Source organism: Ranitomeya variabilis, chromosome 6, assembly GCF_051348905.1.
Source record: "Ranitomeya variabilis isolate aRanVar5 chromosome 6, aRanVar5.hap1, whole genome shotgun sequence".
Lineage (NCBI taxonomy): Eukaryota > Metazoa > Chordata > Amphibia > Anura > Dendrobatidae > Ranitomeya > Ranitomeya variabilis.
This window is the reverse complement of record NC_135237.1, coordinates 495,630,001-495,650,092: the sequence shown is the minus strand read 5'-3', so window position 1 is coordinate 495,650,092 and position 20,092 is coordinate 495,630,001. Positions and strand designations below refer to the sequence as shown.

The 20,092-nt window shown below is 53.9% G+C and overlaps 14 non-coding genes and 7 pseudogenes across 14 annotated transcripts; all 21 read right to left on the bottom strand.

Annotated features, from left to right (window-relative positions):
- Positions 1–183: 183 nt before the first annotated feature.
- Positions 184–293, bottom strand: LOC143784073 (5S ribosomal RNA; annotated as a pseudogene).
- Positions 294–1,699: 1,406 nt separating this feature from the next.
- Positions 1,700–1,808, bottom strand: LOC143784052 (5S ribosomal RNA; annotated as a pseudogene).
- Positions 1,809–2,014: 206 nt separating this feature from the next.
- Positions 2,015–2,124, bottom strand: LOC143784069 (5S ribosomal RNA; annotated as a pseudogene).
- A 1,405-nt stretch (positions 2,125–3,529) lies between these two features.
- On the bottom strand, positions 3,530–3,648 carry LOC143783813 (5S ribosomal RNA). Its single transcript, XR_013217481.1, has one exon. It is a non-coding gene; the product is annotated as a 5S ribosomal RNA (ribosomal RNA).
- A 206-nt stretch (positions 3,649–3,854) lies between these two features.
- On the bottom strand, positions 3,855–3,974 carry LOC143783859 (5S ribosomal RNA). Its single transcript, XR_013217524.1, has one exon. It is a non-coding gene; the product is annotated as a 5S ribosomal RNA (ribosomal RNA).
- Positions 3,975–5,380: 1,406 nt separating this feature from the next.
- LOC143783807 (5S ribosomal RNA) lies at positions 5,381–5,499 on the bottom strand. The gene has a single exon (XR_013217475.1). It is a non-coding gene; the product is annotated as a 5S ribosomal RNA (ribosomal RNA).
- A 206-nt stretch (positions 5,500–5,705) lies between these two features.
- Positions 5,706–5,825, bottom strand: LOC143783858 (5S ribosomal RNA). Its single transcript, XR_013217523.1, has one exon. It is a non-coding gene; the product is annotated as a 5S ribosomal RNA (ribosomal RNA).
- Positions 5,826–7,231: 1,406 nt separating this feature from the next.
- Positions 7,232–7,350, bottom strand: LOC143783798 (5S ribosomal RNA). Its single transcript, XR_013217466.1, has one exon. It is a non-coding gene; the product is annotated as a 5S ribosomal RNA (ribosomal RNA).
- A 221-nt stretch (positions 7,351–7,571) lies between these two features.
- LOC143783857 (5S ribosomal RNA) lies at positions 7,572–7,691 on the bottom strand. The gene has a single exon (XR_013217522.1). It is a non-coding gene; the product is annotated as a 5S ribosomal RNA (ribosomal RNA).
- A 1,405-nt stretch (positions 7,692–9,096) lies between these two features.
- On the bottom strand, positions 9,097–9,215 carry LOC143783783 (5S ribosomal RNA). Its single transcript, XR_013217452.1, has one exon. It is a non-coding gene; the product is annotated as a 5S ribosomal RNA (ribosomal RNA).
- A 206-nt stretch (positions 9,216–9,421) lies between these two features.
- Positions 9,422–9,541, bottom strand: LOC143783856 (5S ribosomal RNA). The gene has a single exon (XR_013217521.1). It is a non-coding gene; the product is annotated as a 5S ribosomal RNA (ribosomal RNA).
- A 1,406-nt stretch (positions 9,542–10,947) lies between these two features.
- On the bottom strand, positions 10,948–11,066 carry LOC143783815 (5S ribosomal RNA). The gene has a single exon (XR_013217483.1). It is a non-coding gene; the product is annotated as a 5S ribosomal RNA (ribosomal RNA).
- Positions 11,067–11,272: 206 nt separating this feature from the next.
- On the bottom strand, positions 11,273–11,382 carry LOC143784072 (5S ribosomal RNA; annotated as a pseudogene).
- A 1,406-nt stretch (positions 11,383–12,788) lies between these two features.
- LOC143783865 (5S ribosomal RNA) lies at positions 12,789–12,907 on the bottom strand. The gene has a single exon (XR_013217530.1). It is a non-coding gene; the product is annotated as a 5S ribosomal RNA (ribosomal RNA).
- A 206-nt stretch (positions 12,908–13,113) lies between these two features.
- LOC143784060 (5S ribosomal RNA) lies at positions 13,114–13,223 on the bottom strand (annotated as a pseudogene).
- A 1,405-nt stretch (positions 13,224–14,628) lies between these two features.
- On the bottom strand, positions 14,629–14,737 carry LOC143784051 (5S ribosomal RNA; annotated as a pseudogene).
- A 206-nt stretch (positions 14,738–14,943) lies between these two features.
- On the bottom strand, positions 14,944–15,053 carry LOC143784068 (5S ribosomal RNA; annotated as a pseudogene).
- A 1,405-nt stretch (positions 15,054–16,458) lies between these two features.
- Positions 16,459–16,577, bottom strand: LOC143783812 (5S ribosomal RNA). The gene has a single exon (XR_013217480.1). It is a non-coding gene; the product is annotated as a 5S ribosomal RNA (ribosomal RNA).
- A 206-nt stretch (positions 16,578–16,783) lies between these two features.
- LOC143783855 (5S ribosomal RNA) lies at positions 16,784–16,903 on the bottom strand. The gene has a single exon (XR_013217520.1). It is a non-coding gene; the product is annotated as a 5S ribosomal RNA (ribosomal RNA).
- Positions 16,904–18,309: 1,406 nt separating this feature from the next.
- LOC143783854 (5S ribosomal RNA) lies at positions 18,310–18,428 on the bottom strand. Its single transcript, XR_013217519.1, has one exon. It is a non-coding gene; the product is annotated as a 5S ribosomal RNA (ribosomal RNA).
- A 221-nt stretch (positions 18,429–18,649) lies between these two features.
- On the bottom strand, positions 18,650–18,769 carry LOC143783853 (5S ribosomal RNA). Its single transcript, XR_013217518.1, has one exon. It is a non-coding gene; the product is annotated as a 5S ribosomal RNA (ribosomal RNA).
- Positions 18,770–20,092: the final 1,323 nt, after the last annotated feature.

Genomic DNA, 20,092 nt, shown 5'->3' with positions numbered 1-20,092 from the left:
CTTTTCTACTTTGCACTCTGGCTGCCCTGTCCTGTCCAGTCCAGTGCTCAGCAAGAGGCCCTTTTGTGCTTTCCTTTCTCTTCACGGACTTGTGGGGCTTGGGGCTTCCAGCCTCTAGGTTACTTAAGGTCGGTGTCTGGCAAGGAGCCGCTCTATACTAGCCGAGCAAGATGTCATCAAAACTGTCTACAGCACCTGGTGTTCCCAGGAGGTCTCCCATCCAAGTACTGTCCAAGCCCAGCCCTGCTTTGCTTCCGAGATCAGACGTATCCAGGGTGGTGTGGCCAGTAGACGCTGCTTGGCCCATCGCCTGGCCAGCCTTCCTCAGGCTCGCGTGGTGGCGAGAACTCTGACCATGTGGAGGCGGGCTCCGAAGGGCCCATGCAAAGGCTGGGCTGCCCCTATAGGCGTTGTTTGTTTTGCAGTGAAACACCTGCCGCAGCAGGGCCTGAGCATCAGGTGTCTTTAAAAATGGCTCGACGCAGGGTCTCCTGCAGGCTAAAGGTACCGTCACATTAAGCGACTTAACAACGATAACGATAGCGATCTGTGACGTTGCAGCGTCCTGGATAGCGATATCGTTGTGTTTGACACGCAGCAGCGATCTGGATCCTGCTGTGATATCGCTGGTCGTTGCTGAAAGTCCAGAACTTTATTTGGTCGTCAGATCGGCGTGTATCGTCGTGTTTGACAGCAAAAGCAACGATGCCAGCAATGTTTTACAATGGTAACCAGGGCAAATATCGAGTTACTAAGCGCAGGGCCGCGCTTAGTAACCCGATATTTACCCTGGTTACCATTGTAAAAGTAAAAAAAAACCCACTACATACTCACCCTCTGATGTCTGTCACGTCCCCCGGCGTCCGCGCTGCTGCTCATAGCTTTCTGCACTGACTGTGTCAGTGCCGGCCGGAAAGCAAAGCACAGCGGTGACGTCACCGCTGTGCTTTAGGGCCGGCGCTTACACAGTGCAGGGAAGCGGACGCCGGGGGACGCGGCAGACACTGGAATGTAAGTATGTACTGTTTTTTTTTTTTTACATTTACACTGGTAACCAGGGTAAACATCGGGTTACTAAGCGCGGCCCTGCGCTTAGTAACCCGATGTTTACCCTGGTTACCCGGGGACTTCGGCATCGTTGGTCACTGGAGAGCTGTCTGTGTGACAGCTCTCCAGCGACCACACAGCGACGCTGCAGCGATCGGCATCGTTGTCGATATCGCTGCAGCGTCGCTTAATGTGACGGTACCTTTAACCATTCATCTGGGGGGGGGGACGTGACAGAAAGAGCAAGCTGGAGCAGCAACTTGAGGTGGATCGAGACGTCCAGGAGCGAATGAAGGAAGAGGGTGAGATGGTTGCGAGTGACTGTGAGCTGCTCTTCAGGGGAGTCGTGTTGCCTGCAAAGGTGTTCTGCTTGCTTCGGCCTGTAAACTGGCCACCAGGTTGCCGGCGGTTGCTTCCAAGCCCGCAGGAGGCGCTGGTCCTGTTGAAAAGAAGCCTAGTATTAAAAGTAAATAAGCAACAATGCTGGAGGCCCACGGTGATGAGAAGGATGCTGGCAGTTTGCAAGGATGGAATAGCGCAAGAGTGAAAGCAAATGACAAGAAGAAAGAAGCATGTGTGCCCTTGTGAAAGGGAATGGAAAAAAGGCATAGAGGAGAGTGACCCCTGCTGGTGGAAGGAAGGAAAAAGCAAAAGCCTACAGCACCTGGTATTCCCAGGCGGTCTCCCATCCAAGTACTAACCAGGCCCGACCCTGCTTAGCTTCCGAGATCAGACGTGTTCAGGGTGGTGTGGCCGTAGGCAGGGACAAGCCTCTCACTTGCTGCTTTTCTACTTTGCACTCTGGCTGCCCTGTCCTGTCCAGTCCAGTGCTCAGCAAGAGGCCCTTTTGTGCTTTCCTTTCTCTTCACGGACTTGTGGGGCTTGGGGCTTCCAGCCTCTAGGTTACTTAAGGTCGGTGTCTGGCAAGGAGCCGCTCTATACTAGCCGAGCAAGATGTCATCAAAACTGTCTACAGCACCTGGTGTACCCAGGAGGTCTCCCATCCAAGTACTGTCCAAGCCCAGCCCTGCTTTGCTTCCGAGATCGGGCGTATCCAGGGTGGTGTGGCCGGTAGACGCGGCTTGGCCCATCGCCTGGCCAGCCTTCCTCAGGCTCGCGTGGTGGCGAGAACTCTGACCATGTGGAGGCGGGCTCCGAAGGGCCCATGCAAAGGCTGGGCTGCCCCTATAGGCGTTGTTTGTTTTGCAGTGAAACACCTGCCGCAGCAGGGCCTGAGCATCAGGTGTCTTTAAAAATGGCTCGACGCAGGGTCTCCTGCAGGCTAAAGGTACCGTCACATTAAGCGACTTAACAACGATAACGATAGCGATCTGTGACGTTGCAGCGTCCTGGATAGCGATATCGTTGTGTTTGACACGCAGCAGCGATCTGGATCCTGCTGTGATATCGCTGGTCGTTGCTGAAAGTCCAGAACTTTATTTGGTCGTCAGATCGGCGTGTATCGTCGTGTTTGACAGCAAAAGCAACGATGCCAGCAATGTTTTACAATGGTAACCAGGGCAAATATCGAGTTACTAAGCGCAGGGCCGCGCTTAGTAACACGATATTTACCCTGGTTACCATTGTAAAAGTAAAAAAAAAACACTACATACTCACCCTCTGATGTCTGTCACGTCCCCCGGCGTCCGCGCTGCTGCTCATAGCTTTCTGCACTGACTGTGTCAGTGCCGGCCGGAAAGCAAAGCACAGCGGTGACGTCACCGCTGTGCTTTAGGGCCGGCGATTACTCAGTGCAGGGAAGCGGACGCCGGGGGACGCGGCAGACACTGGAATGTAAGTATGTACTGTTTTTTTTTTTTACATTTACACTGGTAACCAGGGTAAACATCGGGTTACTAAGCGCGGCCCTGCGCTTAGTAACCCGATGTTTACCCTGGTTACCCGGGGACTTCGGCATCGTTGGTCACTGGAGAGCTGTCTGTGTGACAGCTCTCCAGCGACCACACAGCGACGCTGCAGCGATCGGCATCGTTGTCGATATCGCTGCAGCGTCGCTTAATGTGACGGTACCTTTAACCATTCATCTGGGGGGGGGGGACGTGACAGAAAGAGCAAGCTGGAGCAGCAACTTGAGGTGGATCGAGACGTCCAGGAGCGAATGAAGGAAGAGGGTGAGATGGTTGCGAGTGACTGTGAGCTGCTCTTCAGGGGAGTCGTGTTGCCTGCAAAGGTGTTCTGCTTGCTTCGGCCTGTAAACTGGCCACCAGGTTGCCGGCGGTTGCTTCCAAGCCCGCAGGAGGCGCTGGTCCTGTTGAAAAGAAGCCTAGTATTAAAAGTAAATAAGCAACAATGCTGGAGGCCCACGGTGATGAGAAGGATGCTGGCATTTTGCAAGGATGGAATAGCGCAAGAGTGAAAGCAAATGACAAGAAGAAAGAAGCATGTGTGCCCTTGTGAAAGGGAATGGAAAAAAGGCATAGAGGAGAGTGACCCCTGCTGGTGGAAGGAAGGAAAAAGCAAAAGCCTACAGCACCTGGTATTCCCAGGCGGTCTCCCATTCAAGTACTAACCAGGCCTGACCCTGCTTAGCTTCCGAGATCAGACGAGATCGGGCGTGTTCAGGGTGGTGTGGCCGTAGGCAGAGACAAGCCTCTCACTTGCTGCTTTTCTACTTTGCACTCTGGCTGCCCTGTCCTGTCCAGTCCAGTGCTCAGCAAGAGGCCCTTTTGTGCTTTCCTTTCTCTTCACGGACTTGTGGGGCTTGGGGCTTCCAGCCTCTAGGTTGCTTAAGGTCGGTGTCTGGCAAGGAGCCGCTCTATACTAGCCGAGCAAGATGTCATCAAAACTGTCTACAGCACCTGGTGTTCCCAGGAGGTCTCCCATCCAAGTACTGTCCAAGCCCAGCCCTGCTTTGCTTCCGAGATCGGACGAGATCGGGCGTATCCAGGGTGGTGTGGCCAGTAGACGCTGCTTGGCCCATCGCCTGGCCAGCCTTCCTCAGGCTCGCGTGGTGGCGAGAACTCTGACCATGTGGAGGCGGGCTCCGAAGGGCCCATGCAAAGGCTGGGCTGCCCCTATAGGCGTTGTTTGTTTTGCAGTGAAACACCTGCCGCAGCAGGGCCTGAGCATCAGGTGTCTTTAAAAATGGCTCGACGCAGGGTCTCCTGCAGGCTAAAGGTACCGTCACATTAAGCGACTTAACAACGATAACGATAGCGATCTGTGACGTTGCAGCGTCCTGGATAGCGATATCGTTGTGTTTGACACGCAGCAGCGATCTGGATCCTGCTGTGATATCGCTGGTCGTTGCTGAAAGTCCAGAACTTTATTTGGTCGTCAGATCGGCGTGTATCGTCGTGTTTGACAGCAAAAGCAACGATGCCAGCAATGTTTTACAATGGTAACCAGGGCAAATATCGAGTTACTAAGCGCAGGGCCGCGCTTAGTAACCCGATATTTACCCTGGTTACCATTGTAAAAGTAAAAAAAAAACACTACATACTCACCCTCTGATGTCTGTCACGTCCCCCGGCGTCCGCGCTGCTGCTCATTGCTTTCTGCACTGACTGTGTCAGTGCCGGCCGGAAAGCAAAGCACAGCGGTGACGTCACCGCTGTGCTTTAGGGCCGGCGCTTACACAGTGCAGGGAAGCGGACGCCGGGGGACGCGGCAGACACTGGAATGTAAGTATGTACTGTTTTTTTTTTTTTACATTTACACTGGTAACCAGGGTAAACATCGGGTTACTAAGCGCGGCCCTGCGCTTAGTAACCCGATGTTTACCCTGGTTACCCGGGGACTTCGGCATCGTTGGTCACTGGAGAGCTGTCTGTGTGACAGCTCTCCAGCGACCACACAGCGACGCTGCAGCGATCGGCATCGTTGTCGATATCGCTGCAGCGTCGCTTAATGTGACGGTACCTTTAACCATTCATCTGGGGGGGGGGGACGTGACAGAAAGAGCAAGCTGGAGCAGCAACTTGAGGTGGATCGAGACGTCCAGGAGCGAATGAAGGAAGAGGGTGAGATGGTTGCGAGTGACTGTGAGCTGCTCTTCAGGGGAGTCGTGTTGCCTGCAAAGGTGTTCTGCTTGCTTCGGCCTGTAAACTGGCCACCAGGTTGCCGGCGGTTGCTTCCAAGCCCGCAGGAGGCGCTGGTCCTGTTGAAAAGAAGCCTAGTATTAAAAGTAAATAAGCAACAATGCTGGAGGCCCACGGTGATGAGAAGGATGCTGGCATTTTGCAAGGATGGAATAGCGCAAGAGTGAAAGCAAATGACAAGAAGAAAGAAGCATGTGTGCCCTTGTGAAAGGGAATGGAAAAAAGGCATAGAGGAGAGTGACCCCTGCTGGTGGAAGGAAGGAAAAAGCAAAAGCCTACAGCACCTGGTATTCCCAGGCGGTCTCCCATCCAAGTACTAACCAGGCCTGACCCTGCTTAGCTTCCGAGATCAGACGAGATCGGGCGTGTTCAGGGTGGTGTGGCCGTAGGCAGAGACAAGCCTCTCACTTGCTGCTTTTCTACTTTGCACTCTGGCTGCCCTGTCCTGTCCAGTCCAGTGCTCAGCAAGAGGCCCTTTTGTGCTTTCCTTTCTCTTCACGGACTTGTGGGGCTTGGGGCTTCCAGCCTCTAGGTTACTTAAGGTCGGTGTCTGGCAAGGAGCCGCTCTATACTAGCCGAGCAAGATGTCATCAAAACTGTCTACAGCACCTGGTGTTCCCAGGAGGTCTCCCATCCAAGTACTGTCCAAGCCCAGCCCTGCTTTGCTTCCGAGATCGGACGAGATCGGGCGTATCCAGGGTGGTGTGGCCAGTAGACGCGGCTTGGCCCATCGCCTGGCCAGCCTTCCTCAGGCTCGCGTGGTGGCGAGAACTCTGACCATGTGGAGGCGGGCTCCGAAGGGCCCATGCAAAGGCTGGGCTGCCCCTATAGGCGTTGTTTGTTTTGCAGTGAAACACCTGCCGCAGCAGGGCCTGAGCATCAGGTGTCTTTAAAAATGGCTCGACGCAGGGTCTCCTGCAGGCTAAAGGTACCGTCACATTAAGCGACTTAACAACGATAACGATAGCGATCTGTGACGTTGCAGCGTCCTGGATAGCGATATCGTTGTGTTTGACACGCAGCAGCGATCTGGATCCTGCTGTGATATCGCTGGTCGTTGCTGAAAGTCCAGAACTTTATTTGGTCGTCAGATCGGCGTGTATCGTCGTGTTTGACAGCAAAAGCAACGATGCCAGCAATGTTTTACAATGGTAACCAGGGCAAATATCGAGTTACTAAGCGCAGGGCCGCGCTTAGTAACACGATATTTACCCTGGTTACCATTGTAAAAGTAAAAAAAAAACACTACATACTCACCCTCTGATGTCTGTCACGTCCCCCGGCGTCCGCGCTGCTGCTCATAGCTTTCTGCACTGACTGTGTCAGTGCCGGCCGGAAAGCAAAGCACAGCGGTGACGTCACCGCTGTGCTTTAGGGCCGGCGATTACTCAGTGCAGGGAAGCGGACGCCGGGGGACGCGGCAGACACTGGAATGTAAGTATGTACTGTTTTTTTTTTTTACATTTACACTGGTAACCAGGGTAAACATCGGGTTACTAAGCGCGGCCCTGCGCTTAGTAACCCGATGTTTACCCTGGTTACCCGGGGACTTCGGCATCGTTGGTCACTGGAGAGCTGTCTGTGTGACAGCTCTCCAGCGACCACACAGCGACGCTGCAGCGATCGGCATCGTTGTCGATATCGCTGCAGCGTCGCTTAATGTGACGGTACCTTTAACCATTCATCTGGGGGGGGGGGGACGTGACAGAAAGAGCAAGCTGGAGCAGCAACTTGAGGTGGATCGAGACGTCCAGGAGCGAATGAAGGAAGAGGGTGAGATGGTTGCGAGTGACTGTGAGCTGCTCTTCAGGGGAGTCGTGTTGCCTGCAAAGGTGTTCTGCTTGCTTCGGCCTGTAAACTGGCCACCAGGTTGCCGGCGGTTGCTTCCAAGCCCGCAGGAGGCGCTGGTCCTGTTGAAAAGAAGCCTAGTATTAAAAGTAAATAAGCAACAATGCTGGAGGCCCACGGTGATGAGAAGGATGCTGGCATTTTGCAAGGATGGAATAGCGCAAGAGTGAAAGCAAATGACAAGAAGAAAGAAGCATGTGTGCCCTTGTGAAAGGGAATGGAAAAAAGGCATAGAGGAGAGTGACCCCTGCTGGTGGAAGGAAGGAAAAAGCAAAAGCCTACAGCACCTGGTATTCCCAGGCGGTCTCCCATCCAAGTACTAACCAGGACCGACCCTGCTTAGCTTCCGAGATCAGACGAGATCGGGCGTGTTCAGGGTGGTGTGGCCGTAGGCAGAGACAAGCCTCTCACTTGCTGCTTTTCTACTTTGCACTCTGGCTGCCCTGTCCTGTCCAGTCCAGTCCAGTCCAGTCCAGTGCTCAGCAAGAGGCCCTTTTGTGCTTTCCTTTCTCTTCACGGACTTGTGGGGCTTGGGGCTTCCAGCCTCTAGGTTGCTTAAGGTCGGTGTCTGGCAAGGAGCCGCTCTATACTAGCCGAGCAAGATGTCATCAAAACTGTCTACAGCACCTGGTGTTCCCAGGAGGTCTCCCATCCAAGTACTGTCCAAGCCCAGCCCTGCTTTGCTTCCGAGATCGGACGAGATCGGGCGTATCCAGGGTGGTGTGGCCAGTAGACGCTGCTTGGCCCATCGCCTGGCCAGCCTTCCTCAGGCTCGCGTGGTGGCGAGAACTCTGACCATGTGGAGGCGGGCTCCGAAGGGCCCATGCAAAGGCTGGGCTGCCCCTATAGGCGTTGTTTGTTTTGCAGTGAAACACCTGCCGCAGCAGGGCCTGAGCATCAGGTGTCTTTAAAAATGGCTCGACGCAGGGTCTCCTGCAGGCTAAAGGTACCGTCACATTAAGCGACTTAACAACGATAACGATAGCGATCTGTGACGTTGCAGCGTCCTGGATAGCGATATCGTTGTGTTTGACACGCAGCAGCGATCTGGATCCTGCTGTGATATCGCTGGTCGTTGCTGAAAGTCCAGAACTTTATTTGGTCGTCAGATCGGCGTGTATCGTCGTGTTTGACAGCAAAAGCAACGATGCCAGCAATGTTTTACAATGGTAACCAGGGCAAATATCGAGTTACTAAGCGCAGGGCCGCGCTTAGTAACACGATATTTACCCTGGTTACCATTGTAAAAGTAAAAAAAAAACACTACATACTCACCCTCTGATGTCTGTCACGTCCCCCGGCGTCCGCGCTGCTGCTCATAGCTTTCTGCACTGACTGTGTCAGTGCCGGCCGGAAAGCAAAGCACAGCGGTGACGTCACCGCTGTGCTTTAGGGCCGGCGCTTACACAGTGCAGGGAAGCGGACGCCGGGGGACGCGGCAGACACTGGAATGTAAGTATGTACTGTTTTTTTTTTTTTACATTTACACTGGTAACCAGGGTAAACATCGGGTTACTAAGCGCGGCCCTGCGCTTAGTAACCCGATGTTTACCCTGGTTACCCGGGGACTTCGGCATCGTTGGTCACTGGAGAGCTGTCTGTGTGACAGCTCTCCAGCGACCACACAGCGACGCTGCAGCGATCGGCATCGTTGTCGATATCGCTGCAGCGTCGCTTAATGTGACGGTACCTTTAACCATTCATCTGGGGGGGGGGACGTGACAGAAAGAGCAAGCTGGAGCAGCAACTTGAGGTGGATCGAGACGTCCAGGAGCGAATGAAGGAAGAGGGTGAGATGGTTGCGAGTGACTGTGAGCTGCTCTTCAGGGGAGTCGTGTTGCCTGCAAAGGTGTTCTGCTTGCTTCGGCCTGTAAACTGGCCACCAGGTTGCCGGCGGTTGCTTCCAAGCCCGCAGGAGGCGCTGGTCCTGTTGAAAAGAAGCCTAGTATTAAAAGTAAATAAGCAACAATGCTGGAGGCCCACGGTGATGAGAAGGATGCTGGCATTTTGCAAGGATGGAATAGCGCAAGAGTGAAAGCAAATGACAAGAAGAAAGAAGCATGTGTGCCCTTGTGAAAGGGAATGGAAAAAAGGCATAGAGGAGAGTGACCCCTGCTGGTGGAAGGAAGGAAAAAGCAAAAGCCTACAGCACCTGGTATTCCCAGGCGGTCTCCCATCCAAGTACTAACCAGGCCCGACCCTGCTTAGCTTCCGAGATCAGACGAGATCGGGCGTGTTCAGGGTGGTGTGGCTGTAGGCAGAGACAAGCCTCTCACTTGCTGCTTTTCTACTTTGCACTCTGGCTGCCCTGTCCTGTCCAGTCCAGTGCTCAGCAAGAGGCTTTTTTGTGCTTTCCTTTCTCTTCACGGACTTGTGGGGCTTGGGGCTTCCAGCCTCTAGGTTGCTTAAGGTCGGTGTCTGGCAAGGAGCCGCTCTATACTAGCCGAGCAAGATGTCATCAAAACTGTCTACAGCACCTGGTGTTCCCAGGAGGTCTCCCATCCAAGTACTGTCCAAGCCCAGCCCTGCTTTGCTTCCGAGATCGGACGAGATCGGGCGTATCCAGGGTGGTGTGGCCAGTAGACGCTGCTTGGCCCATCGCCTGGCCAGCCTTCCTCAGGCTCGCGTGGTGGCGAGAACTCTGACCATGTGGAGGCGGGCTCCGAAGGGCCCATGCAAAGGCTGGGCTGCCCCTATAGGCGTTGTTTGTTTTGCAGTGAAACACCTGCCGCAGCAGGGCCTGAGCATCAGGTGTCTTTAAAAATGGCTCGACGCAGGGTCTCCTGCAGGCTAAAGGTACCGTCACATTAAGCGACTTAACAACGATAACGATAGCGATCTGTGACGTTGCAGCGTCCTGGATAGCGATATCGTTGTGTTTGACACGCAGCAGCGATCTGGATCCTGCTGTGATATCGCTGGTCGTTGCTGAAAGTCCAGAACTTTATTTGGTCGTCAGATCGGCGTGTATCGTCGTGTTTGACAGCAAAAGCAACGATGCCAGCAATGTTTTACAATGGTAACCAGGGCAAATATCGAGTTACTAAGCGCAGGGCCGCGCTTAGTAACACGATATTTACCCTGGTTACCATTGTAAAAGTAAAAAAAAAACACTACATACTCACCCTCTGATGTCTGTCACGTCCCCCGGCGTCCGCGCTGCTGCTCATAGCTTTCTGCACTGACTGTGTCAGTGCCGGCCGGAAAGCAAAGCACAGCGGTGACGTCACCGCTGTGCTTTAGGGCCGGCGCTTACACAGTGCAGGGAAGCGGACGCCGGGGGACGCGGCAGACACTGGAATGTAAGTATGTACTGTTTTTTTTTTTTTACATTTACACTGGTAACCAGGGTAAACATCGGGTTACTAAGCGCGGCCCTGCGCTTAGTAACCCGATGTTTACCCTGGTTACCCGGGGACTTCGGCATCGTTGGTCACTGGAGAGCTGTCTGTGTGACAGCTCTCCAGCGACCACACAGCGACGCTGCAGCGATCGGCATCGTTGTCGATATCGCTGCAGCGTCGCTTAATGTGACGGTACCTTTAACCATTCATCTGGGGGGGGGGGACGTGACAGAAAGAGCAAGCTGGAGCAGCAACTTGAGGTGGATCGAGACGTCCAGGAGCGAATGAAGGAAGAGGGTGAGATGGTTGCGAGTGACTGTGAGCTGCTCTTCAGGGGAGTCGTGTTGCCTGCAAAGGTGTTCTGCTTGCTTCGGCCTGTAAACTGGCCACCAGGTTGCCGGCGGTTGCTTCCAAGCCCGCAGGAGGCGCTGGTCCTGTTGAAAAGAAGCCTAGTATTAAAAGTAAATAAGCAACAATGCTGGAGGCCCACGGTGATGAGAAGGATGCTGGCATTTTGCAAGGATGGAATAGCGCAAGAGTGAAAGCAAATGACAAGAAGAAAGAAGCATGTGTGCCCTTGTGAAAGGGAATGGAAAAAAGGCATAGAGGAGAGTGACCCCTGCTGGTGGAAGGAAGGAAAAAGCAAAAGCCTACAGCACCTGGTATTCCCAGGCGGTCTCCCATCCAAGTACTAACCAGGCCCGACCCTGCTTAGCTTCTGAGATCAGACGAGATCGGGCGTGTTCAGGGTGGAGTGGCCGTAGGCAGAGACAAGCCTCTCACTTGCTGCTTTTCTACTTTGCACTCTGGCTGCCCTGTCCTGTCCAGTCCAGTGCTCAGCAAGAGGCCCTTTTGTGCTTTCCTTTCTCTTCACGGACTTGTGGGGCTTGGGGCTTCCAGCCTCTAGGTTACTTAAGGTCGGTGTCTGGCAAGGAGCCGCTCTATACTAGCCGAGCAAGATGTCATCAAAACTGTCTACAGCACCTGGTGTTCCCAGGAGGTCTCCCATCCAAGTACTGTCCAAGCCCAGCCCTGCTTTGCTTCCGAGATCAGACGTATCCAGGGTGGTGTGGCCAGTAGACGCTGCTTGGCCCATCGCCTGGCCAGCCTTCCTCAGGCTCGCGTGGTGGCGAGAACTCTGACCATGTGGAGGCGGGCTCCGAAGGGCCCATGCAAAGGCTGGGCTGCCCCTATAGGCGTTGTTTGTTTTGCAGTGAAACACCTGCCGCAGCAGGGCCTGAGCATCAGGTGTCTTTAAAAATGGCTCGACGCAGGGTCTCCTGCAGGCTAAAGGTACCGTCACATTAAGCGACTTAACAACGATAACGATAGCGATCTGTGACGTTGCAGCGTCCTGGATAGCGATATCGTTGTGTTTGACACGCAGCAGCGATCTGGATCCTGCTGTGATATCGCTGGTCGTTGCTGAAAGTCCAGAACTTTATTTGGTCGTCAGATCGGCGTGTATCGTCGTGTTTGACAGCAAAAGCAACGATGCCAGCAATGTTTTACAATGGTAACCAGGGCAAATATCGAGTTACTAAGCGCAGGGCCGCGCTTAGTAACCCGATATTTACCCTGGTTACCATTGTAAAAGTAAAAAAAACCCACTACATACTCACCCTCTGATGTCTGTCACGTCCCCCGGCGTCCGCGCTGCTGCTCATAGCTTTCTGCACTGACTGTGTCAGTGCCGGCCGGAAAGCAAAGCACAGCGGTGACGTCACCGCTGTGCTTTAGGGCCGGCGCTTACACAGTGCAGGGAAGCGGACGCCGGGGGACGCGGCAGACACTGGAATGTAAGTATGTACTGTTTGTTTTTTTTTACATTTACACTGGTAACCAGGGTAAACATCGGGTTACTAAGCGCGGCCCTGCGCTTAGTAACTCGATGTTTACCCTGGTTACCCGGGGACTTCGGCATCATTGGTCACTGGAGAGCTGTCTGTGTGACAGCTCTCCAGCGACCACACAGCGACGCTGCAGCGATCGGCATCGTTGTCGATATCGCTGCAGCGTCGCTTAATGTGACGGTACCTTTAACCATTCATCTGGGGGGGGGGGACGTGACAGAAAGAGCAAGCTGGAGCAGCAACTTGAGGTGGATCGAGACGTCCAGGAGCGAATGAAGGAAGAGGGTGAGATGGTTGCGAGTGACTGTGAGCTGCTCTTCAGGGGAGTCGTGTTGCCTGCAAAGGTGTTCTGCTTGCTTCGGCCTGTAAACTGGCCACCAGGTTGCCGGCGGTTGCTTCCAAGCCCGCAGGAGGCGCTGGTCCTGTTGAAAAGAAGCCTAGTATTAAAAGTAAATAAGCAACAATGCTGGAGGCCCACGGTGATGAGAAGGATGCTGGCAGTTTGCAAGGATGGAATAGCGCAAGAGTGAAAGCAAATGACAAGAAGAAAGAAGCATGTGTGCCCTTGTGAAAGGGAATGGAAAAAAGGCATAGAGGAGAGTGACCCCTGCTGGTGGAAGGAAGGAAAAAGCAAAAGCCTACAGCACCTGGTATTCCCAGGCGGTCTCCCATCCAAGTACTAACCAGGCCCGACCCTGCTTAGCTTCCGAGATCAGACGAGATCGGGCGTGTTCAGGGTGGTGTGGCCGTAGGCAGAGACAAGCCTCTCACTTGCTGCTTTTCTACTTTGCACTCTGGCTGCCCTGTCCTGTCCAGTCCAGTGCTCAGCAAGAGGCCCTTTTGTGCTTTCCTTTCTCTTCACGGACTTGTGGGGCTTGGGGCTTCCAGCCTCTAGGTTACTTAAGGTCGGTGTCTGGCAAGGAGCCGCTCTATACTAGCCGAGCAAGATGTCATCAAAACTGTCTACAGCACCTGGTGTTCCCAGGAGGTCTCCCATCCAAGTACTGTCCAAGCCCAGCCCTGCTTTGCTTCCGAGATCGGGCGTATCCAGGGTGGTGTGGCCGGTAGACGCGGCTTGGCCCATCGCCTGGCCAGCCTTCCTCAGGCTCGCGTGGTGGCGAGAACTCTGACCATGTGGAGGCGGGCTCCGAAGGGCCCATGCAAAGGCTGGGCTGCCCCTATAGGCGTTGTTTGTTTTGCAGTGAAACACCTGCCGCAGCAGGGCCTGAGCATCAGGTGTCTTTAAAAATGGCTCGACGCAGGGTCTCCTGCAGGCTAAAGGTACCGTCACATTAAGCGACTTAACAACGATAACGATAGCGATCTGTGACGTTGCAGCGTCCTGGATAGCGATATCGTTGTGTTTGACACGCAGCAGCGATCTGGATCCTGCTGTGATATCGCTGGTCGTTGCTGAAAGTCCAGAACTTTATTTGGTCGTCAGATCGGCGTGTATCGTCGTGTTTGACAGCAAAAGCAACGATGCCAGCAATGTTTTACAATGGTAACCAGGGCAAATATCGAGTTACTAAGCGCAGGGCCGCGCTTAGTAACACGATATTTACCCTGGTTACCATTGTAAAAGTAAAAAAAAAACACTACATACTCACCCTCTGATGTCTGTCACGTCCCCCGGCGTCCGCGCTGCTGCTCATAGCTTTCTGCACTGACTGTGTCAGTGCCGGCCGGAAAGCAAAGCACAGCGGTGACGTCACCGCTGTGCTTTAGGGCCGGCGATTACTCAGTGCAGGGAAGCGGACGCCGGGGGACGCGGCAGACACTGGAATGTAAGTATGTACTGTTTTTTTTTTTTTACATTTACACTGGTAACCAGGGTAAACATCGGGTTACTAAGCGCGGCCCTGCGCTTAGTAACCCGATGTTTACCCTGGTTACCCGGGGACTTCGGCATCGTTGGTCACTGGAGAGCTGTCTGTGTGACAGCTCTCCAGCGACCACACAGCGACGCTGCAGCGATCGGCATCGTTGTCGATATCGCTGCAGCGTCGCTTAATGTGACGGTACCTTTAACCATTCATCTGGGGGGGGGGACGTGACAGAAAGAGCAAGCTGGAGCAGCAACTTGAGGTGGATCGAGACGTCCAGGAGCGAATGAAGGAAGAGGGTGAGATGGTTGCGAGTGACTGTGAGCTGCTCTTCAGGGGAGTCGTGTTGCCTGCAAAGGTGTTCTGCTTGCTTCGGCCTGTAAACTGGCCACCAGGTTGCCGGCGGTTGCTTCCAAGCCCGCAGGAGGCGCTGGTCCTGTTGAAAAGAAGCCTAGTATTAAAAGTAAATAAGCAACAATGCTGGAGGCCCACGGTGATGAGAAGGATGCTGGCAGTTTGCAAGGATGGAATAGCGCAAGAGTGAAAGCAAATGACAAGAAGAAAGAAGCATGTGTGCCCTTGTGAAAGGGAATGGAAAAAAGGCATAGAGGAGAGTGACCCCTGCTGGTGGAAGGAAGGAAAAAGCAAAAGCCTACAGCACCTGGTATTCCCAGGCGGTCTCCCATCCAAGTACTAACCAGGCCCGACCCTGCTTAGCTTCCGAGATCAGACGTGTTCAGGGTGGTGTGGCCGTAGGCAGGGACAAGCCTCTCACTTGCTGCTTTTCTACTTTGCACTCTGGCTGCCCTGTCCTGTCCAGTCCAGTGCTCAGCAAGAGGCCCTTTTGTGCTTTCCTTTCTCTTCACGGACTTGTGGGGCTTGGGGCTTCCAGCCTCTAGGTTACTTAAGGTCGGTGTCTGGCAAGGAGCCGCTCTATACTAGCCGAGCAAGATGTCATCAAAACTGTCTACAGCACCTGGTGTACCCAGGAGGTCTCCCATCCAAGTACTGTCCAAGCCCAGCCCTGCTTTGCTTCCGAGATCGGGCGTATCCAGGGTGGTGTGGCCGGTAGACGCGGCTTGGCCCATCGCCTGGCCAGCCTTCCTCAGGCTCGCGTGGTGGCGAGAACTCTGACCATGTGGAGGCGGGCTCCGAAGGGCCCATGCAAAGGCTGGGCTGCCCCTATAGGCGTTGTTTGTTTTGCAGTGAAACACCTGCCGCAGCAGGGCCTGAGCATCAGGTGTCTTTAAAAATGGCTCGACGCAGGGTCTCCTGCAGGCTAAAGGTACCGTCACATTAAGCGACTTAACAACGATAACGATAGCGATCTGTGACGTTGCAGCGTCCTGGATAGCGATATCGTTGTGTTTGACACGCAGCAGCGATCTGGATCCTGCTGTGATATCGCTGGTCGTTGCTGAAAGTCCAGAACTTTATTTGGTCGTCAGATCGGCGTGTATCGTCGTGTTTGACAGCAAAAGCAACGATGCCAGCAATGTTTTACAATGGTAACCAGGGCAAATATCGAGTTACTAAGCGCAGGGCCGCGCTTAGTAACACGATATTTACCCTGGTTACCATTGTAAAAGTAAAAAAAAAACACTACATACTCACCCTCTGATGTCTGTCACGTCCCCCGGCGTCCGCGCTGCTGCTCATAGCTTTCTGCACTGACTGTGTCAGTGCCGGCCGGAAAGCAAAGCACAGCGGTGACGTCACCGCTGTGCTTTAGGGCCGGCGATTACTCAGTGCAGGGAAGCGGACGCCGGGGGACGCGGCAGACACTGGAATGTAAGTATGTACTGTTTTTTTTTTTTACATTTACACTGGTAACCAGGGTAAACATCGGGTTACTAAGCGCGGCCCTGCGCTTAGTAACCCGATGTTTACCCTGGTTACCCGGGGACTTCGGCATCGTTGGTCACTGGAGAGCTGTCTGTGTGACAGCTCTCCAGCGACCACACAGCGACGCTGCAGCGATCGGCATCGTTGTCGATATCGCTGCAGCGTCGCTTAATGTGACGGTACCTTTAACCATTCATCTGGGGGGGGGGGACGTGACAGAAAGAGCAAGCTGGAGCAGCAACTTGAGGTGGATCGAGACGTCCAGGAGCGAATGAAGGAAGAGGGTGAGATGGTTGCGAGTGACTGTGAGCTGCTCTTCAGGGGAGTCGTGTTGCCTGCAAAGGTGTTCTGCTTGCTTCGGCCTGTAAACTGGCCACCAGGTTGCCGGCGGTTGCTTCCAAGCCCGCAGGAGGCGCTGGTCCTGTTGAAAAGAAGCCTAGTATTAAAAGTAAATAAGCAACAATGCTGGAGGCCCACGGTGATGAGAAGGATGCTGGCATTTTGCAAGGATGGAATAGCGCAAGAGTGAAAGCAAATGACAAGAAGAAAGAAGCATGTGTGCCCTTGTGAAAGGGAATGGAAAAAAGGCATAGAGGAGAGTGACCCCTGCTGGTGGAAGGAAGGAAAAAGCAAAAGCCTACAGCACCTGGTATTCCCAGGCGGTCTCCCATTCAAGTACTAACCAGGCCTGACCCTGCTTAGCTTCCGAGATCAGACGAGATCGGGCGTGTTCAGGGTGGTGTGGCCGTAGGCAGAGACAAGCCTCTCACTTGCTGCTTTTCTACTTTGCACTCTGGCTGCCCTGTCCTGTCCAGTCCAGTGCTCAGCAAGAGGCCCTTTTGTGCTTTCCTTTCTCTTCACGGACTTGTGGGGCTTGGGGCTTCCAGCCTCTAGGTTACTTAAGGTCGGTGTCTGGCAAGGAGCCGCTCTATACTAGCCGAGCAAGATGTCATCAAAACTGTCTACAGCACCTGGTGTTCCCAGGAGGTCTCCCATCCAAGTACTGTCCAAGCCCAGCCCTGCTTTGCTTCCGAGATCGGACGAGATCGGGCGTATCCAGGGTGGTGTGGCCAGTAGACGCGGCTTGGCCCATCGCCTGGCCAGCCTTCCTCAGGCTCGCGTGGTGGCGAGAACTCTGACCATGTGGAGGCGGGCTCCGAAGGGCCCATGCAAAGGCTGGGCTGCCCCTATAGGCGTTGTTTGTTTTGCAGTGAAACACCTGCCGCAGCAGGGCCTGAGCATCAGGTGTCTTTAAAAATGGCTCGACGCAGGGTCTCCTGCAGGCTAAAGGTACCGTCACATTAAGCGACTTAACAACGATAACGATAGCGATCTGTGACGTTGCAGCGTCCTGGATAGCGATATCGTTGTGTTTGACACGCAGCAGCGATCTGGATCCTGCTGTGATATCGCTGGTCGTTGCTGAAAGTCCAGAACTTTATTTGGTCGTCAGATCGGCGTGTATCGTCGTGTTTGACAGCAAAAGCAACGATGCCAGCAATGTTTTACAATGGTAACCAGGGCAAATATCGAGTTACTAAGCGCAGGGCCGCGCTTAGTAACACGATATTTACCCTGGTTACCATTGTAAAAGTAAAAAAAAAACACTACATACTCACCCTCTGATGTCTGTCACGTCCCCCGGCGTCCGCGCTGCTGCTCATAGCTTTCTGCACTGACTGTGTCAGTGCCGGCCGGAAAGCAAAGCACAGCGGTGACGTCACCGCTGTGCTTTAGGGCCGGCGATTACTCAGTGCAGGGAAGCGGACGCCGGGGGACGCGGCAGACACTGGAATGTAAGTATGTACTGTTTTTTTTTTTTACATTTACACTGGTAACCAGGGTAAACATCGGGTTACTAAGCGCGGCCCTGCGCTTAGTAACCCGATGTTTACCCTGGTTACCCGGGGACTTCGGCATCGTTGGTCACTGGAGAGCTGTCTGTGTGACAGCTCTCCAGCGACCACACAGCGACGCTGCAGCGATCGGCATCGTTGTCGATATCGCTGCAGCGTCGCTTAATGTGACGGTACCTTTAACCATTCATCTGGGGGGGGGGGGACGTGACAGAAAGAGCAAGCTGGAGCAGCAACTTGAGGTGGATCGAGACGTCCAGGAGCGAATGAAGGAAGAGGGTGAGATGGTTGCGAGTGACTGTGAGCTGCTCTTCAGGGGAGTCGTGTTGCCTGCAAAGGTGTTCTGCTTGCTTCGGCCTGTAAACTGGCCACCAGGTTGCCGGCGGTTGCTTCCAAGCCCGCAGGAGGCGCTGGTCCTGTTGAAAAGAAGCCTAGTATTAAAAGTAAATAAGCAACAATGCTGGAGGCCCACGGTGATGAGAAGGATGCTGGCAGTTTGCAAGGATGGAATAGCGCAAGAGTGAAAGCAAATGACAAGAAGAAAGAAGCATGTGTGCCCTTGTGAAAGGGAATGGAAAAAAGGCATAGAGGAGAGTGACCCCTGCTGGTGGAAGGAAGGAAAAAGCAAAAGCCTACAGCACCTGGTATTCCCAGGCGGTCTCCCATCCAAGTACTAACCAGGCCCGACCCTGCTTAGCTTCCGAGATCAGACGAGATCGGGCGTGTTCAGGGTGGTGTGGCCGTAGGCAGAGACAAGCCTCTCACTTGCTGCTTTTCTACTTTGCACTCTGGCTGCCCTGTCCTGTCCAGTCCAGTCCAGTCCAGTCCAGTGCTCAGCAAGAGGCCCTTTTGTGCTTTCCTTTCTCTTCACGGACTTGTGGGGCTTGGGGCTTCCAGCCTCTAGGTTGCTTAAGGTCGGTGTCTGGCAAGGAGCCGCTCTATACTAGCCGAGCAAGATGTCATCAAAACTGTCTACAGCACCTGGTGTTCCCAGGAGGTCTCCCATCCAAGTACTGTCCAAGCCCAGCCCTGCTTTGCTTCCGAGATCGGACGAGATCGGGCGTATCCAGGGTGGTGTGGCCAGTAGACGCTGCTTGGCCCATCGCCTGGCCAGCCTTCCTCAGGCTCGCGTGGTGGCGAGAACTCTGACCATGTGGAGGCGGGCTCCGAAGGGCCCATGCAAAGGCTGGGCTGCCCCTATAGGCGTTGTTTGTTTTGCAGTGAAACACCTGCCGCAGCAGGGCCTGAGCATCAGGTGTCTTTAAAAATGGCTCGACGCAGGGTCTCCTGCAGGCTAAAGGTACCGTCACATTAAGCGACTTAACAACGATAACGATAGCGATCTGTGACGTTGCAGCGTCCTGGATAGCGATATCGTTGTGTTTGACACGCAGCAGCGATCTGGATCCTGCTGTGATATCGCTGGTCGTTGCTGAAAGTCCAGAACTTTATTTGGTCGTCAGATCGGCGTGTATCGTCGTGTTTGACAGCAAAAGCAACGATGCCAGCAATGTTTTACAATGGTAACCAGGGCAAATATCGAGTTACTAAGCGCAGGGCCGCGCTTAGTAACACGATATTTACCCTGGTTACCATTGTAAAAGTAAAAAAAAAACACTACATACTCACCCTCTGATGTCTGTCACGTCCCCCGGCGTCCGCGCTGCTGCTCATAGCTTTCTGCACTGACTGTGTCAGTGCCGGCCGGAAAGCAAAGCACAGCGGTGACGTCACCGCTGTGCTTTAGGGCCGGCGCTTACACAGTGCAGGGAAGCGGACGCCGGGGGACGCGGCAGACACTGGAATGTAAGTATGTACTGTTTTTTTTTTTTTACATTTACACTGGTAACCAGGGTAAACATCGGGTTACTAAGCGCGGCCCTGCGCTTAGTAACCCGATGTTTACCCTGGTTACCCGGGGACTTCGGCATCGTTGGTCACTGGAGAGCTGTCTGTGTGACAGCTCTCCAGCGACCACACAGCGACGCTGCAGCGATCGGCATCGTTGTCGATATCGCTGCAGCGTCGCTTAATGTGACGGTACCTTTAACCATTCATCTGGGGGGGGGGGACGTGACAGAAAGAGCAAGCTGGAGCAGCAACTTGAGGTGGATCGAGACGTCCAGGAGCGAATGAAGGAAGAGGGTGAGATGGTTGCGAGTGACTGTGAGCTGCTCTTCAGGGGAGTCGTGTTGCCTGCAAAGGTGTTCTGCTTGCTTCGGCCTGTAAACTGGCCACCAGGTTGCCGGCGGTTGCTTCCAAGCCCGCAGGAGGCGCTGGTCCTGTTGAAAAGAAGCCTAGTATTAAAAGTAAATAAGCAACAATGCTGGAGGCCCACGGTGATGAGAAGGATGCTGGCATTTTGCAAGGATGGAATAGCGCAAGAGTGAAAGCAAATGACAAGAAGAAAGA